Consider the following 17,106-nt stretch of genomic DNA (forward strand, 5'->3'; position numbering starts at 1 on the left):
CTTAGCTGTGGTATATTGGCCATATACCACAAACCCTGAGGTGCCTTATTGCTATTATAAACTGGTTGCCAATGTAATTAGAATAGTAAATAGTATTTTTTTCTTATACCCATGGAATATGGTCTGATATACCATGGCTGTCAGCCAATCAGCATTCAGGGCTCAAACCACCCAGTTTATAATTGAGTTTGAACAATTGGGACGATATTCATAAAGCATCTGAAAGTAGGAGTGCTGATCCAGGATCAGGTCCCCCCTTATTATATCCATTATGACCTAAAATTACAAACTGAATCTAGATCAGTACTACAGTACAAACTAGTAATTTAAGCTTCATGATGTCTTTCTGTTTCTCATTGCGTTGCAGAACAGATTCCATCCCACTCTAAGACCGCTGTGACCTGGTAAAGAGAAGCTTTGAAACTCGGGCGTGTTCAGTTCGTGAAAAGTTTTGCTACATTTCGTAACAGTGTCAATTGAACAACACGTTTCCCCCCAAGCTGCGTACACTGTTCTCCAACACTGCTCCCATTTTGTGGGTGTAGCTGGGTGTGAACTGATCCATATCAGTGTGGCCATTTGAAATCCCAAAACGTGTGCAGCAGCTCACACAAGCAGTGCAATACACTGCACACAATCACCCTCTGAGCCACCATCATCACAACGCTCTTCAACTGGTCGTTCAGAACAACCCGATTAAATGTTGCGCAACGTTGTGCCCTGTTGAACACGGCCCTGGTAGTCTGGTAGAGAGAATCTCTGTTTGTCATGACCTTCTTGGCTGACATTGTCATGCATTGGTGTAGGTGTCAGTAAATGCAGATCTATGGCGGGGGAGACTCATCCTGAAGATTCACTTAAGGGCAATATGACTATGCCATGACATGGGTTGGACCAATACAAAGAAGAGTTATCTGATTGGATGTGTTCACTTAGTCTATTCGTCTCGGGCCGTTTGAGTTGCACATGTTACCGCTGCCATACTCTTGGCAATACTGAGTTCACTAAATAGGGAATAGGGTGCTACTTTGGATGCAACCATTGTCTCCCAGATTCTCTTGTCTTACAAGCCTCTTTGACTTCATGGATTGTGTATGTGTGCCATTCAGAGGGTGAATGGGCAAGACCAAAGATTTAAGTGCCTTTGAACTGTATTTGGTAGTAGGTGCCAGGCGCACCGGTTTGTGTCAAGAACTGCAACGCTGGTGAGTTTTTCATGCCTTTATCATAAATGGTCCACCCCGCAAAGGACGTCCAGCCAACTTGACACAACTTTGGGAAGCATTGGAGTCATCATGGGCCAGCATCTTGTGGAGTCCCTAACCCAACGAACTGAAGCTGTTCTGAGGGGGGGAAAAGGGGGTGTTTTGTATGTTGTGTGTGTCAGTGGAGGCTGCTGAGGGGGAGGACGGCTCATTATAATGGCTGGAACGGAGTAAATGGAATGGCACCAAACACCTGGAAACCATGGAAACCATGTGTTTGATGTATTTGATACCATTCCACTAATTCCCTTCCAGTCATTTACCACGAGACCGTCCTCCCCAATTAACAAGGAGCCACCAACCTCCTGCGATGTGTGTTTGCGTTGATGTACTGTATGCATCGACAAAGTACCGTCTGTGTATGCATGCAATTCTCTTTTCCAGGCAGTAGGGGGAGACATGCTCTTAGCTAAACCTCCCCCTGATTGATCGTGACCAGGTATTTCCCAAACCAGCAATCCGGAGCCTGGTGCGCGCATGCGCACAAACATACAGCCGAAAATAACCAGGAGGTGGGGAAGGAGTGGGTGGCAGCAACACCAGGAGTGGAAGACAAAAGCAGAGGATGAGGAAGACTGATACGGCTCCTCAGTAAGTAGTCAGCACGAGGAGAGAGCAGGAGAACCAGGTGAGTTCTAAAAACGTAGGGAAACTCAATGAGCATTCTCAAACGGTGACACGAATCTGGCCTCTATTGGTGGACTTGCCTGTATTAATGGCGGTAGACTATATGACGTAGAACCCCAATAGAGCTCTATTGCTCCCCAAAAACTCTGTCACGTACCTGGGGCCGTATGTATCCAGCGTCTCAGAGTAGGAGTGCTGATCTATGATCGGTTTTGTCTTTTAGATCACAATGAATAGGATTAAATGGACAAGGTGGATCTGATCCTAGATCAGCAGTCCTACTCTGGTAGGTTTTTATGGAAACGGCCCTGGAGAACCAACAGTACCTCCTGCCTCTAAAGCCTCAGATCATAAAGGCATTCAATCCCAAAACGCAACTTCTTATCGATTCCCAGTCTTTATCCTTAGATGACCCGTGTGCAGCAAGAGTACCTCGAATATCCTTATGTTTTTAGGCTGCGTGACCTGTCCAGATAAATGCATTGTTTAGCAAGATCTCGCCATAGTTTTACAAGTTCTGAGAGGGGGCCTTGTACAGTTCACCACCATGGACAGATTCTAGTGATTGATGCGGAAGTGATTAACGTATCTCTGCAGCAGTTTGCAATGCAGACGAGACTCCAGGGCAGGGATGTACCAACACGCAGAAATAAATGCATCAATTGTGAACAAAAACTTTTTTTATTCGTCCCTTTCATAAAAGAACACTGCCCGCCCCCTCATGTACCATGCTGGGAATAGTAACAGCGCCGCGAGGCATGCTAAATATAGCAGCCAGTGAGTGTTAGCATGTCAACTTCCGCAGGAGTGCTGCTGCACGTGCGACTGTAGTGAATATACACAGGTCGCTATAAATATCAACCTCGCCATACATTGAACAAGATTCGTGGTTATCACCCCGTAGATATCCCATCGCATGTGCAAACATAAATGTTCTAATTATAACCGAGATTGAGCTCAAAACAAAAACACGCAACATTGCGTAAATACTGCGACCATATGCGCATCTAAAAGGGATTTATTCTCTTTATGTTAAGTATTTCTGACAAAGGTCTCGGTTAAATCATCAATGTTTTGTTGTAGTGTTGATGCTCTAGCTGATCAACGATGGATATAGGCTACTCTATGATATATATATATGTGTGTATGTATATATATCTCACACAAAGGATTTGTGTTTGAAAGCTCTGTGGGGGTTCTAGTATATTTTTATTACCTGCCACATTGCAGAAATACAAAGCCAATAAAAATAGACTTCAGTTCTCAATCGAAGACGCTTGTGCAGTAAACCGTGACTTTATTTGTGATGGGAGGGAGACTTAAAGCCTCGTTATGTAATATAGCATGTGAACGGCGAGAGACGGAAACCGGTTGGAGGGGGTTAGGGGGAGTGATAAGAGAAGAAGCACCATGCTATGTGGTCTATGCATAAAGGGCTCCAAACACTCATAACGAGGGAACACTGTGTACTTTGTGTCCTCAAAGATTCGGGTGTCTGATTTTTTATTTTTTTAAACAGCGGTATACTGCAAACTATATTCACCAGAAGAACAAGTGCATTCCCAAATTCATTCATTTATTCATTCGGGGAACTCGGGGGGAAATTCTGTGAATGACTGGGTGAAGGGATGAATGAATTAACCCAATGTGAGAGTGTGAGTGTGTGTGTGTGCATTCCCTGTCAATGAGTGCAAGTTGCAGGCAGCTAGCTAGCTACACGTTTGCGGGGGCGATATTGCACATAAAGGTTTCGGGTAAATGAAGAAAGAAGACACCCACCCACTCGCAAAAACACCCACGCACTTAAAAAAAAAAAAAAAAAAAAACGGGTGTTGCGCAGCGGGTAAATGTGACAATGGCAGGGCACCCGTCCGTTGATAAATATCCACCGCCTCTATTCATGCAGACTCTTCTCTTGAGGTGGTTATTGTGCAGCAGCTCTGAACCATGTGATGTCGAGGGGGTGGGGGGGGATTCTATAAATAGCTCCTATAGCTCAGCTTCCATTGACATCATTTAGGCAGGAGAGATGGAAAAATAAACAGGCAGGAATCGGGGAGGGGAGGGGAGGAAAGGGATCCTTAATCTGAGCTTGAAATTCAAACACCCCCCCCCCCACCCCACATAGTAAAAAAACAAAACATTGTCCGTTTCCTAGAACGACTATGCGTCTCCCAATACGAGATGGAATGGAAACCCGAAGGCAGATGGGAGGGACAGCAAACAAATTAAAAGCAGTCGTGTATACACACAGTCACATGTGGGAGACGCGGGGGCCACCCATAAGGCAAATGTTTTGGATAGCTTTTTTTTTAATAATGGCAATGGAAACCATGTATTATTGACATACTTCAAAATCCAACCGTTTTTAGATGGCGGCCGTATTTAAATGTCTTTATCAAGTCATGCTTTTCCGTTATGATGGAGAGCGAGTTTAAACAGGAGGTGAGGTGACTGGTTTGTTTATGTTTTCATAGAGGAGGACAGCACTCTGTTTCCATGGTCGGTGGTTCTTAGTCACCTCCTGAATCGTTCTCTCCAGCCAGCCTTGGCTCTGAATCCTGAGTGCTGCTGCTGCTTGGCTCCTGATGGTTCCCGATGACGTCTTATGATCCATCTCTGCTCGTTGGCCCCCTATCACACATCAAGTCTTCCCTCGAGCTCTGGAAAGGCAAGGATGACGACACATTTGCTTTACGCCAAAACACTCATATAGGCCTGTCACCCTTGGTCATTTGGTCGTAGATTTCATGATTATAGACCTATGCAAGTAAATAAAAACACTGCGTATCATATCTGAAATGTGTTGTTATTACATCATGTAATTCTCCATGTTTGACTGTTGACAGTCTATAGGCCTTGGCTATATAGCCTATTAGTTCGTCGTTTAATTGACAATGTCATGCAAGGAATCATTTGCTTTAGGCTAAGGAAAATCTCATTCACCCCAATGATTTCATCTCAACAAGTTAGTTCCACACACAAGTCTTTAAATCACGGAGCTGTCATATTCCATTGAAATAGGCCAAGTCTACTCTACCCCTTAACGTTTCAGCGCCGGACCGCGTCGCTCATAGCCTTTCCCCCAGACATACAGTAATGGGTAACCCATAGGCTATATCGCGACTTTTGAATATGCTGCACGATTCTCTTAGCAACTCTACGAAATATTATCCTGTAGGTCACGTCTAAAGGGTGATGTGAAACATTCTGCGGGATCTGAAATGTGTTTCTCTCAACTCCCTGCTGGCAGAGGATGAAATGATAAAAGAACGAAATAGGTGACACTTGGCAGGTACCTCACACTCCTGAGGTGAGGCGTATGATGACTACGTCACAATAGCATCATATTCCCTACGTAGTGCATTAGGTTTGACCTGGGCCCATAGGGCTCTGCTTATAAACTAGTCCTCTGTAAGATGGAATAGGATGCCTTTGGGGACGTACAATGTGACTTTCCAATGTTCATATTACGCTAATATCAGCCTATTGGTAGTTTGGTTAGATCATAATTATTTAGAGGTTGTTGTGTAGGGTATGCTCATGTGGCGAATGGTTACGTATTAAAGTGATAACTACAGTAGCCTTACTGGGGCCGGGATTTACCGTTTGTCTCAACACCCACCCGTTGGACAGCGCCCCTCGCCTTTCTAGGGCGCCACATCAATATCGACGTCTGTAACAAAACTGTTTAAGAACAACATACTAATGGTGCTGTTTGGAAGATTTCTTGGAACTTGTCTGAATTTTGCAACCCTAGGGCAAACTAAGTCAGAATCGTTGGCAGGTAGAGGGGGGGGGGGGGGGGGGGGGGGGCTGGGGCTTCCGGGTTTGAGCTGCAGTCTAGATGAGATTAAGAACCCTGCCTCCCCCAGACGATCTGAGAGAGAATCACACAATGACGCCAAATTAGTGAATGAATTGCAGCCAAGTAATATCTATAATGTATATCTATGGCATATCATCTCAATGAAAAGCTATATGTGAATGGATTTTGTAGTTTGTTTTTAGATGATACATCCCATCAACAACGGCTCCCCTACTTTATATACAGATGTGACGGCCCAGCTCAGCTCTCACAAAGGCAGCAGCAACCTGTAGTAGGTCAGTCTTTGAAGCTACTTGTTCTTGTGTGTAGGCTGTAGTCCGTCTGGCTATACCGCACGCCCGCAGGCCTGCCTGCCTACCTACCTGCCTGGCTACCTGTCTCCTGGGTCTGAGTTGCCTTGCAGCACGAAGGGTTAAATGGGGAAACGTAGACCATCCAACATTTACCCCCTTTCTCTCCCCTTCACCCCTTGCCCCCCATTTCGCCCCTCTCCCCTTGCCAGCTGAATTCATTAGATACTTTTTTTTGAAAGTCAGTCTTTCTCAGGGATATGCCTACCTAATGACGCAATGACGTCAATGCAGGTCAATAGCGCACTGGTGAAGCGGACTGGCGGGCTGAGGCTACGGTGTGGCTGTGGCTGCGCGTGAACTCATTTAGTTTGTCTCCGCGGTAAATCCATTAGTTTGCCCATGGTATAGCCATTATAAGACAGATCGACTATTGATAGGCTATCATTTCCATCACACTAAACTTCGTTCTTTGACTCAGTTGCTGTGAGAGCTGGTTGGACCTGGTCGTCTAACACTGTGAATGGAGCGGGAGAGATAAGTCGATCCGCATCACTATATCACATGTTGCACGGATCATTCATACTTCCCTGCTCCCTCGTCATTCACATTTATCGCGGTGCGCCTCGCACAGCCTATGACGATTTAAATTACCCCGATTTTGGCGGGCTTCTTTCATCAGTTGGCTTTCGCGCATAACGCGGTGTTCCCGCCCGCGCTCTGTTCCTGAATGAGAACAACACCAAATATGTTCGCCCCAGGTAGAGAACTGAAACGACGCGCACGGCGTGACCCCCTTTCGCCGTCCTGCTTTGACTCCGACCTAGAACTCTTTCCCTTTCTTTGTCTCAAAAAGCATCACATTCAGACGAAGCCCTTTGTAGACTACTCGAGCGCAACCAGACAAGACTTCTCACACAGGTAAGTGCTCTCTTTTGTACCGGAGGGAATCGTGACTACCCCAGAGGTGCGGAAAGTTGTCTCTTTTAACCCTGGCAATCAGGGCAGCCTACTACACGCAGTTATGATGAGACTTTAGTTCAGCATAATCTTGAAGCATGCTATTTTATGTAGCCTTTGCACTGATATCCTACATGGGCAGATGTTTTAGCCTAGGCTACATAGCCTTATATATGAGGCATCTGAACACATGCATGTGCAAACACGATATTGTTCTCGTTTAGACTATGATAACTAACACTGCAGCTATATGGACAGTGGATATGTTGTTCAGAGTTACTGTGAGTTCTGCACTTTGGAAGAGATCCGCAATAAACACTCTGAGTCGTAGACAGTGCGGGCTGAGCTAATGCGTAGGCGTATTCACGTGCCGGGGTTCCTCCGTTTAGCCCGCTACTCTGCTGGGATGCCTAGTAACAGAGAGCATGGCACATAGCCTATAGCTGTCCGTGGCAGCTCCGCACACGGCGCGTAATAGACAAAGCTTTAAAGTTGATTCAGGAGGTAAGAGTTATACACTTTTTGTAGGCTACGCTACTACACTTTGATAATACGTTCAGAGGGCACTTGCGTTAGTGAGCACTTGTTGTATATCCCGCTGCTGCAAGTCATCCGAATTACATAGACGGAGTTATTTGACCGTTTAGCTCACTTTAGTAGTTGCGTAGGTCGGTCACAGATTATTTTGGTGACCCCCTTTGCCTTGTAGCGTGTGAAAGAAAAGCATTCGAGCAATTATTTCGCTAGACTGTATGCGTGTCCTGAAGGCACATGAAAATGACCTATACGTCTTGTTATGATGACAAAGAAACAACTAACTTGCAATTGGTCAATATAGGCTATAGATCTACTCGCTTATATGGACACGCATGAGATAATGAGAAAGACATACGCAGTAAACTATATGGTGCAGGAGCTCCGTTCAACGCAAAGCCTTTGCGCCGCTTAACTTCTCAGATCCATGGTCAGCGTCACCTTGTTGCTTAATAACCACGGTCGAGCAGTACGTTACTGCGCCCCGCTTAACTTTTCAGAACTACGGACAGCGCCACTGTGCCGCCATTCTCACATCGGTTTTGATAAAGTGCTTTGTTTGCGCCGTTTTACCTTTTCAGGACCATGGACAGCGCCACGGTGTCGCCGCGGGCCACGAAGTGCTACCCCCTTAGCTTTTCAGCACCATGGACAGCGTCACGGTGCTAAGGGAGGTGAATTGAAAGAGCTTGTAAAACCCGTATAGGAACACAAATTGGAAAGTTGAACAACTTGTTAACTAGGCGTCACGTGGCTCCAACTGAAGTGTACATTGAGTGTAGGTAACTTCAGGAAGATGGCAGATAAAAAAAGGCCATATGAAATGTCTGGGATAACAATTTTCAACAAAGGGCGTTTCCAAGATTTGAAGAAGAATAGCTAGGCTACTTCTCAACACACAAAACATCTGAGCTTCCGCTATTTTAGGCAAACGTTTGGCTATACACCTGGGCTTGCGCATTGATAAGATCCTGTAAAAATAGATTTCTATGCAGTATTCATAAATCAAATAGTACAGTTCCTTAAGGGAGGAGCTAGCCTTCCTTCAGGGCTTTGTACCATAACTTTGGTGTCAATTGTGTGAGGAGTAGGGGTGGGAGACTGTATTCTTACAGCTGTCTCAGGTAAGAAAAATGCCTGTGTGTGTGTGTGCTGTGGTCCGTCGTCAGCTGGTTGGTTTGGATAACCAACAAGCAGGACACGTCACGCTGTGTGTTTGGAGGGAGGTGCCCCCACCGTGCATTGTCTGGCATTTGGCGGGTGGCCGGGTCGGGCACCGCTCAGAGTCAGGGAAACACTGGTTCTTCAAAAACAAATTATCCAGGTGAAATGTTCATTAAACCGAGAGAAAGGTCCATTGAAACTAGCAGAAGTCCATTCTTCGGGGGAGGGGGGGGGGGGGGATTGGAAGGAGAGGTCTCGGGCTGAGTGTGGCGACATCGTGCGGTGAACTCAGTGCGCTTCATTGATATTTGTTGCTGGTTCACTGATTGAAAGATTGCAGCTGCAGCAAAGACGGCTGAAAGACAGAGAGATGGAGGGATGGAAGAGATGAGGCAAGTGGGCAAGGGGGAAACTTCGAACAACATTACAGATGGCAATAGAGTACTGTTCAACAGTTTAGAGAACAAATGAGAACTGTAAGAGTCGTTTATGATCATAAGGTTTCTAGTTAGGAATTGCATTTCTACAGCTATCCAAAAGCCCCATCTCACCTCACCCCTCGCCCTTAGTGTCAGGGGCTGCCCTAACTTGCACTCCACATCGGGGTGAAACCTGCAGCAGCAAGCGGACATACAGTATTGGCTTGTATTATAATAATACAAGCCAATACGCGACATAAATAGCATCTACCGCTGCGACAGGCGCAAACCTTTTTTTTCATCTGAGATGACTTTTCGAGGATAACCGCCAATCTCTGGGCAGACGCACACACACACACACACACACACACACACACACACACTGGTCTCGTGACTTTCCACGCGGGATGCTGGCAGGACGTCAGGATGAACCCGGGAGAGGAGAGTAAGGGATGGAGTTATAGGGGATGTAGATTGTAGAGAGAGGTGGTGGTGGGGGAGGGGGGGGTGTAAGGATACGAGAGAGACTATTTAGAGCGAGAGTGACTATTTATGTCTAGGGTGTGTGTATAGGTTGTATCCGTCGTATTGGTGTGCTTGTGCTTGCGCTGACAATGCAGTGGGTGAGCGAGTCTGGCGCGTGGGTACGGGCAGCGGCGAACAGAGGAGCCAGTTCACGTAGAGATCGCATTGTTATTCTCACTAGCTCGGCTAGAATGTTTGCCTAGAAAATACACGGATGGGAACCAAGCCTCAAGACTACAGTTCATACCAATCCAGTAGACGAGAAAAGCGCATGAGAAACAGTGGAGGGGGAGGTGGAGAGAAGGAGATTCCAGAATTGTTCATTCATACTAAGGAGCTATATGAGACGCATAGGCTGTTTCCCCTACCATTTTATTCTCCAAACCAAAAGCAGCGTCTTTAATCAGGCGCTGTAGGCCATATCTGTAAAGTGGGGAGAATCTAAACGTGACGTCAATGCCTAGTAACTGACGCAGCCCCTCACAAAAAAATACGGCTTTTATTCTCTCTGGTCAGCAAGCTTTTAATTATTCGTTTATTGTTTTATTTTATTTTTTAAAGCGAAAACCACTGGGATAACGTGGGGTTATCCCTATTATGTGAAGGGACCTATTCCATTTCGTATGTAGGCTATTTTGTGAATTGCAAACCAACCAACAGCTGCGTAGTGAATTCTTCAGCGAAAGTTGCATGGAGACACACGAGCGAGAAGGCTTCGAAGACCTGCGCGAGAGCACGGCGCAGTCAAATGTCGATGATAAGAATATATGAAAAGAAGGAGTGAGAGGGATATTAGTGGAGTAAAGTACTGTGCTTTGAGATACGGGGAGGGGGGCTCTTGTGCAGAGTTGGAGAGGCAAAATAATGTACATTACATGCACTACACGTAACGTCCCTGAGCGATGCCTTTGTGAGTGTTTTTCCCCCTTACTGCCACCTAAAAATAGCAGCAGGTTTTGATCGTGCGCCAGAAATAGACGGAGGGTATCACTTGTATAAAAAGGAAAGCGACCCTGAGAACTTGGACGTGCCATGATTTAGGCTATATTAACCATGGACTGAATATTTGTTCATATCCAATTTAATTTGCCTCTGTTTCTGTAAAACATGTTCGTGTATAAATTCTAAATTCTAAATGCATTTGATTTCTCTTTCCCTCGTTTCAGCAAGTGGTCCCTGCTACGGTAAGTGATACTTTGCACGTGCAATGTTTTTTTAAAATTCAATGTAGTTTCTCTGTGTGTCATTTTTGCATGTTCCGGTGCGTGTCTACTGTCGTGTCTTGTCGTGCTTCCCATCATATTTAGCTCGCAGTGTCGTAACAGAAAAATACCAGCATTCTTGTTCTTGACTTGGATACATCGGCATGTTTTTATAGTTTTTGACAACATTCAAATGAAACCATGCACCTTTCTCTAAAGAAAGGGAATCACCGCAATGGTAAATAAGTGAAAACTCCTTTGTCTGTTGGCGCTGTTGTCTCTTTTCACATCTCATTCCTCCCGCAAAAACCATACGCTTGCAAGGGAGAACCCTTCTCTAATGAGCGCTAAATGGACACTAATTTGTCCTTATTTAAAAAATAATAATTAAAAGAGGAGGCATAAATACAGGAATGAGAAGGAGGAGGAAGAGGGGGGGGGGGGTTGAAGAGGAAGAAAACGAGCACCTAGGAAAGGGGGAGCAGTATCCCGAAACGTTGCACGTACTTGGGGGAAACCCGGTAGCTGTCCAACAGTAATGGTGCTGAAAATACATCGAGTGGCACTGGGGAGCGTTCCGTGATTCACCAAACCATAGGCAAGCGCGTTTACAGAGAGAACCAATGTCATTTCAATGAATGATAGCCTGAAAACGTTTGCTCTTTCACGGAGCGTTTATCGGAGGCTGAGTCCTTTACTTCAGGGGTAATACCTGAAACTACCGATTTCCCGCCTGCGTCGTTTGAACAGTTTTACCAGATGATGTACAGGCACAGACAGGGAGGCTATAGGCAGATAGACTTGGATTACCCTTCTGCCCACGTCATCCATTTCTATCGTCAGTGTATTTGGCTATACCGTATGCTATGATCGATTGTATTTATTTCAATGTAAAACCATCATCTGCATCATCCCCATTCATTTTGTTCCTTTGCATAAGCAATGTGAAAGTTTTCATACGGCTTAACTAACTACTGCAGGTCAAACCGCCAGTCACCATACGCGTTGCATTGCTGCTTTTCGGCTATGCTGCTTTTGAATCGGATACGGATGACTTCTCTGCGTGTACAAAACATTAGGAACACCTTCCTAATATTGAGTGGCACCCCCTTTTGACCTCAGAACATCCTAAATTCGTCGGGGCATGGACTCTACAAGGTGTAGAAAGCGTTCCACAGGGATGCTGGCCCATGTTAACTACAATGTTTGTTGTCAAGTTGGCTGGATGTCCTTTGGGTGGTTGACCATTCTTGATACACATAGGAAACTGTTGGCACACTCAAATCAGCGCGCCTGGCACCTACTACCATACTCCTTTTAAAGGCACTTACATATTTTGTCTTGCCCATTCACCTTCTGAATGGCACACATACACAATCCATGTCTCAGTTGTCTCAACGCTTAAAAAACATTATTTAACCTGTCTCCTCCCCTTCATCTACACGGATTGAAGTGGATTTAACAAGTGACATCAATAAGGGATCATAGCGTTCACCTGGATTCACCTGGTCAGACGGTCATGGAAAGAGCACGTGTCCTTATGTTTTGTACACTCAGTGTACTTAGTACGATTCCAGTGGTCATGGGCCATTGACCATCCCGTCTAATTTCTATTTTGGTCGGATTTCTTTCCAGAGTAACTTTGCGTTGTACTGTAGATGTGGTAGGGGGCGGGGGTCTATATTGATGGTTCCACAACAAGATATTGGGCTGCCAAATGGGCAAGGAATCACCCATCCAATTACTATAGTGTCATCCCTCTGAGCACAGACACCAGTTCAACATCTAGTTTTGATTTACATTTGGTTGAGTTGTCAACTAACGTGAATTCAACGTCAAATCAACAAACAATTTCATCATGACATTGGATTTAGGTTAAAATTTGGGAAATGCCCTTACATTGAGGATTTATTGAAAATCAAATTCGTTTTCCACGTTAATTAAACGTCATCACATAGATTGTCTGGGTTGAAATGACATGGAAACAACGTTGATTCAACCAGTTTTTGCCCAGTGGGATGTCGAGGCAATCACAGTCAACTTAGTTATAATGTATGAAATAAAGTAAGTGACGACTCGCATGTCAAAATGTCGAATCGAATTCAAACAACGCTTGTATCTGCCTGCAGTTTCGTTCACGCCACACAAGAATCATGCTCACTCACTCATAGCTACAGTCTTCGCACGACTTTTGTCCACAAGCCTATATATAGCATTCTTTTCGCCGCGGGAGAAGAGTTGCTGTACACGACATCCACGTTGTCATGAAAAAATAAATCTTCAATGGCTGGCTCGTGTTGTGATAGAGTGTGGAACCATTCACCTGCTATGTTACCTCCACCTTTCAAAAACCTCCGCCTTTAGCCTTCCTTTTGCCAAACGAAGCAGCAGATAGGGCCAGATCTCCTTCCTTCAATAATTAAATGCCGGGCCGTGTAATTTCAGTGGAAACAACACGGATTCTTGAGTCGTGACTGCTAAAGTGAGTAATGCGCGCGTTGGCTGCGTCAGGAGAGGCAGTCACTGTGCAGACTGAAGGAGGGGAGGGGAGGGGAGGGGGGGGGGGTCGTGACTGACTGTAGAGACGGTCGCAAATGAAAAGACCACCCAATAAAAATCCACAACAGGGCGACAAAATGGGGATTGGGAAACGTTTATGGTACATTTGCATTGCTCTCCCCCTGAATACTACTTCGTTCCCTTACCTTGCTTTACTGATCCTGGCACCGCACCAACTTGAATGCAGGAGAAGAGTTACAAGGATAGTGGGGTGGAAGGAGGAAGAGGAGAAGGAGGGAAAGAGGAGGGGGAGATTGGTTTGGGATAAAACGAGACACATATTAAGGAGGGAGGATCCAGATATAGATCGTGAACCCGACCTCCCACTCGGTAGAGTTCGGTCTAGTTTTAAGGGGGGAGTAGGTATACCGGGGGCTCTAGCGGGATTTCTCTCTCCAAAAAACACTGAGAAAAAAACCTGAAGGGTAAGTACACTTCTACTATTCTGTAACTTTCCCGATTCATCTTAATTAAGTAAGTTTATTAAAGATTGTTTAACTATTGGTGTGTGCAGAGTTTGATAATTGGGCTGGGTGACTATTGTTGTCATTGACTTGTTATCACTATCATTCTAGTGTTTTGTTCCGACTACTGCTAATGCTACTATGTAGGTGCCTTTTATTGTCGTTCTGGGTTGCATTTATTACAATATATTGCGCTGTAATTCGGAATGTTTGACATGTGGTACTTTGACAACAAGTGTGTTTCGAGACCCCCGTGTCGTCACTACCAGTGGTATCCTCCAGTGAACTCTCGCTGGTCATGCAATAGAATCGCTTCAGATGCTTGTCATGTTGTTGTTATCGTGTGGAGGAGGCACCGCGCTTTCCCACGATTGGTTTACATGCGTTCAGGGGGTCATATTCATATTAGCGTTTCAAAATGGTTAATGTCTAGCCTATATACAATTGTATTTACATGACGGGTTGTAATGCAGTAAGGATTTAACTAACGAACCTGTTGTCGTTTATTTTTTCGTCATTTTAAACTCAATAAAATTCATTGTGATCCGATATGTTTATCTCCCACACACTAGCGGTTCTGGGGGGGGGGGGGGGGGGCAGTGCCCCTGTGACAACCATTTTGGACCCCCTTGTGGCCCCCCTAAATGTGGAGTATGAAATAATTTCTACGTAACAAATTTTTGCTATCGTTCTTTTTTTTTTACATCCGTTATTAGACAGTGGCAACGCGGAACACTAATTTAACCCACACATTTTCTAGAGGGACGGCTTTAGGCGGAACACAACAGTATCGTACCACATGCAAGACGATATTACAGCAATAACGTCTAATGTAACTGGCCCCTCTAACAGTACAAATGGCCCCAGCTTGTCCCCCCCCCAGTTGAAATGGTCAAGAACCGCCACTGCTCCCACATGCATAGCCGTAGCCAAGCTGCAATACATGCACAACTCGAGAATCAATCAATCGATATAATAAATCCACCCAAATGTTCTGTGTACATAACCCTATTCGCTCGCATTTATCAAGTCACTTTCGCCAGCTAGAACACAATTTGGTTTCCCTTTTCTTTTTTTTTCTTTTTTTTCAAAAAAGGGGGGCCCCTATATGAGCAAGACACCGATTGGTCGATGACGAGTTTTCGTTTGCTCCAATAAGGTCCCTCGCTGCTCTATATTTATTGCTAGCAGATTACTGCTTGCTCCCGCCTTACCCAGACGGCTCGAGCGGCCAGAGCGAGCTAGTTCTCCAGGAGACTTCACGAACGAGGGGAATATATATTTGTTATATATATATGTATACCTATCTATAGAACCACAATAACAACTAAAACAGTGCTGCTTCCGATGCTCGGAGCCTAAATGACCACATTGGCTTAAACATTTGTGCATTTAGACCAAATGATATTCGAAAGAGAGAGGGAGTGAGAGGGAGTAGGAAGAATTTCGAGGGGAGGTGGGGGAGAAATTCAACTACCGAGAAGCAATGCGATTTAGGACCATGGACAGCGGTAGAAAGCGGTAGCGTTGGCATTCGTATGTAGCTTCGATTGGAAACCCTATTTCTCCCCTCGTAGTGTGCGATTGAGTTGGAGACACAAGCCTCGGGTTGCCGATGGCTGAATGGACCCACTCCGGGATTGGCGATGGAAGCGGTCTTTCTTGATGTCACTTTCTTAAGCCTCATGGACTCTCGACAGGACGTAGAGGCAGAAGCCGATCAGTCCTTCGCGAATCTTTTTGCGGTCTGGGCTTGCTGTACATAACTAACAAGCTGGGAAGCCCTTACCCCAAAAAGCATTTGCGGAGGGCGCATTCGCCGAGTCACATCGCAAGACGTCTTGCAAGCACGCTTCGTGGATTCAAAAAATATATATTTTTCCTCTTGCTTTTAAACATGATAATTTTTACTACAATTATTATTCATATTATTTTCATACTTATTTTTATTCTGATTTTAGTTTTGATATAATTGTTAAGTGCTAATTGTAATTTATTTAGTATGTGTTTGTATCGTTAGGCTTAGGTCCCATTTCTAAACTTTGGTGTGCCTCCCAACCCGGGGATACCGGTTAAAAGATTTCTCAGCTCCAGAGTTTCCGAAAATGTTTTGGACTCAACTTGGAGTAATGTGATGCCAATCAGTCCATATAGCGCCCCAACCCCCAGATCCACAAGACCGGTGCATAGTCCCCTCAGCATTAAACAGAACGCCCTGCTGACGAATAAATCTGGGACCCAAATGGTACCCTATTCCCTATATAGTGTACTATTATTGCATTATATAGGTAATAGGATACCATTTGAGACGCAGATTAAGTCTAAACAAAGGGACACCCTCGGAATGAACAAGTTGCACGTGGGGAAACAGAGTGATTCCATTCAGAGACGGTGGTAGGATAGAAGGGGAGAATGAGGAGGAGGGGTGTGGGAACTTGGACCTCTCTGCCCAGCGTGCACTTGGGAAATACAACGTTTATTTAAATGTTCCAATCTCCAAGTAGTTAAGTGTGGGGGGAATTGAACACACACGCACACACACACACGCACACACACACACACACACACACACACTTGAATATATGAGACATGACCATGCAGTGAGAGCGTGTGAATGTGTGTGAGATGGAACGAGCCGTACTGTGTGTGCGGCCGTTCTCTAAGACAAGCAGAGAGACTGAAATGCTTTATTCAGCCTGCTGTCTCTTTCTCTCTCTTCCTTTCTCTTTATCGCTCTCACACACACACGCGCGCACACACACACACGTTTTTCTCCCTATTGTTATGATATAGCCTATTCACCCTCGAGCATCGCCCACCATTACCCCTTTCATCAAACTTAAAGCATAGAGCACGTCCTTCTATATTTGGTCCATGTAAGAGAGAGAAAAAAGTTGATTGGGAACACCACTTTGATCAGTTGACGAACTCCGACAGAGTCCTCGAGTTTGTTTCCAAAAGCATGGAGTGTCTTTCGCGTCCATCACGCTTCTGCACATTTGCAAAACCATGAAAATAGAACTCCCAGTTTTTGACTCCTTGTCCAGTTCGATAGAATAAAATAGTGCACTGATGACACAATTAGATTTACACCCGAAAAGCAAAGTGAAAAAGCATAGCTATACCGGTAGCTGAATTATACTACATTGCCCTATACCACAGTCAGTGAACAGTGGGACAGTGAAGCATTTTGTATTCTTCTGGCTATGAACTCCAGCACTTTTTATTGGAAGCGATACAATGACTATAAGGATAAAGTATCAGCTAT

General features: G+C 45.1%; 2 long non-coding RNA genes across 8 annotated transcripts in view; both read left to right on the forward strand.

Moving 5' to 3' along the window:
• Window positions 1–1,776: 1,776 nt before the first annotated feature.
• LOC115197097 (uncharacterized) lies at window positions 1,777–4,687 on the forward strand. Its single transcript, XR_003878959.1, has 2 exons — window positions 1,777–1,893; window positions 4,370–4,687. It is a non-coding gene; the product is annotated as an uncharacterized LOC115197097 (long non-coding RNA).
• A 1,994-nt stretch (window positions 4,688–6,681) lies between these two features.
• LOC115197098 (uncharacterized) overlaps window positions 6,682–17,106 on the forward strand; it is a 33,163-nt gene continuing 22,738 nt past the window's right edge. For 3 of the 7 annotated variants that reach the window (XR_003878964.1, XR_003878965.1, XR_003878966.1), the window contains exons 1-2: window positions 6,682–6,932; window positions 10,780–10,797. This is a non-coding gene — a long non-coding RNA (uncharacterized LOC115197098). Of the gene's footprint in view, window positions 6,933–7,399; window positions 7,476–9,464; window positions 9,534–10,779; window positions 10,798–13,420; window positions 13,800–17,106 lie in introns of those variants that run through there. The other 4 variants (XR_003878960.1, XR_003878963.1, XR_003878962.1 and 1 more) reach the window with 4 other exon arrangements.

This window comes from Salmo trutta, chromosome 7 (assembly GCF_901001165.1).
Source record: "Salmo trutta chromosome 7, fSalTru1.1, whole genome shotgun sequence".
Lineage (NCBI taxonomy): Eukaryota > Metazoa > Chordata > Actinopteri > Salmoniformes > Salmonidae > Salmo > Salmo trutta.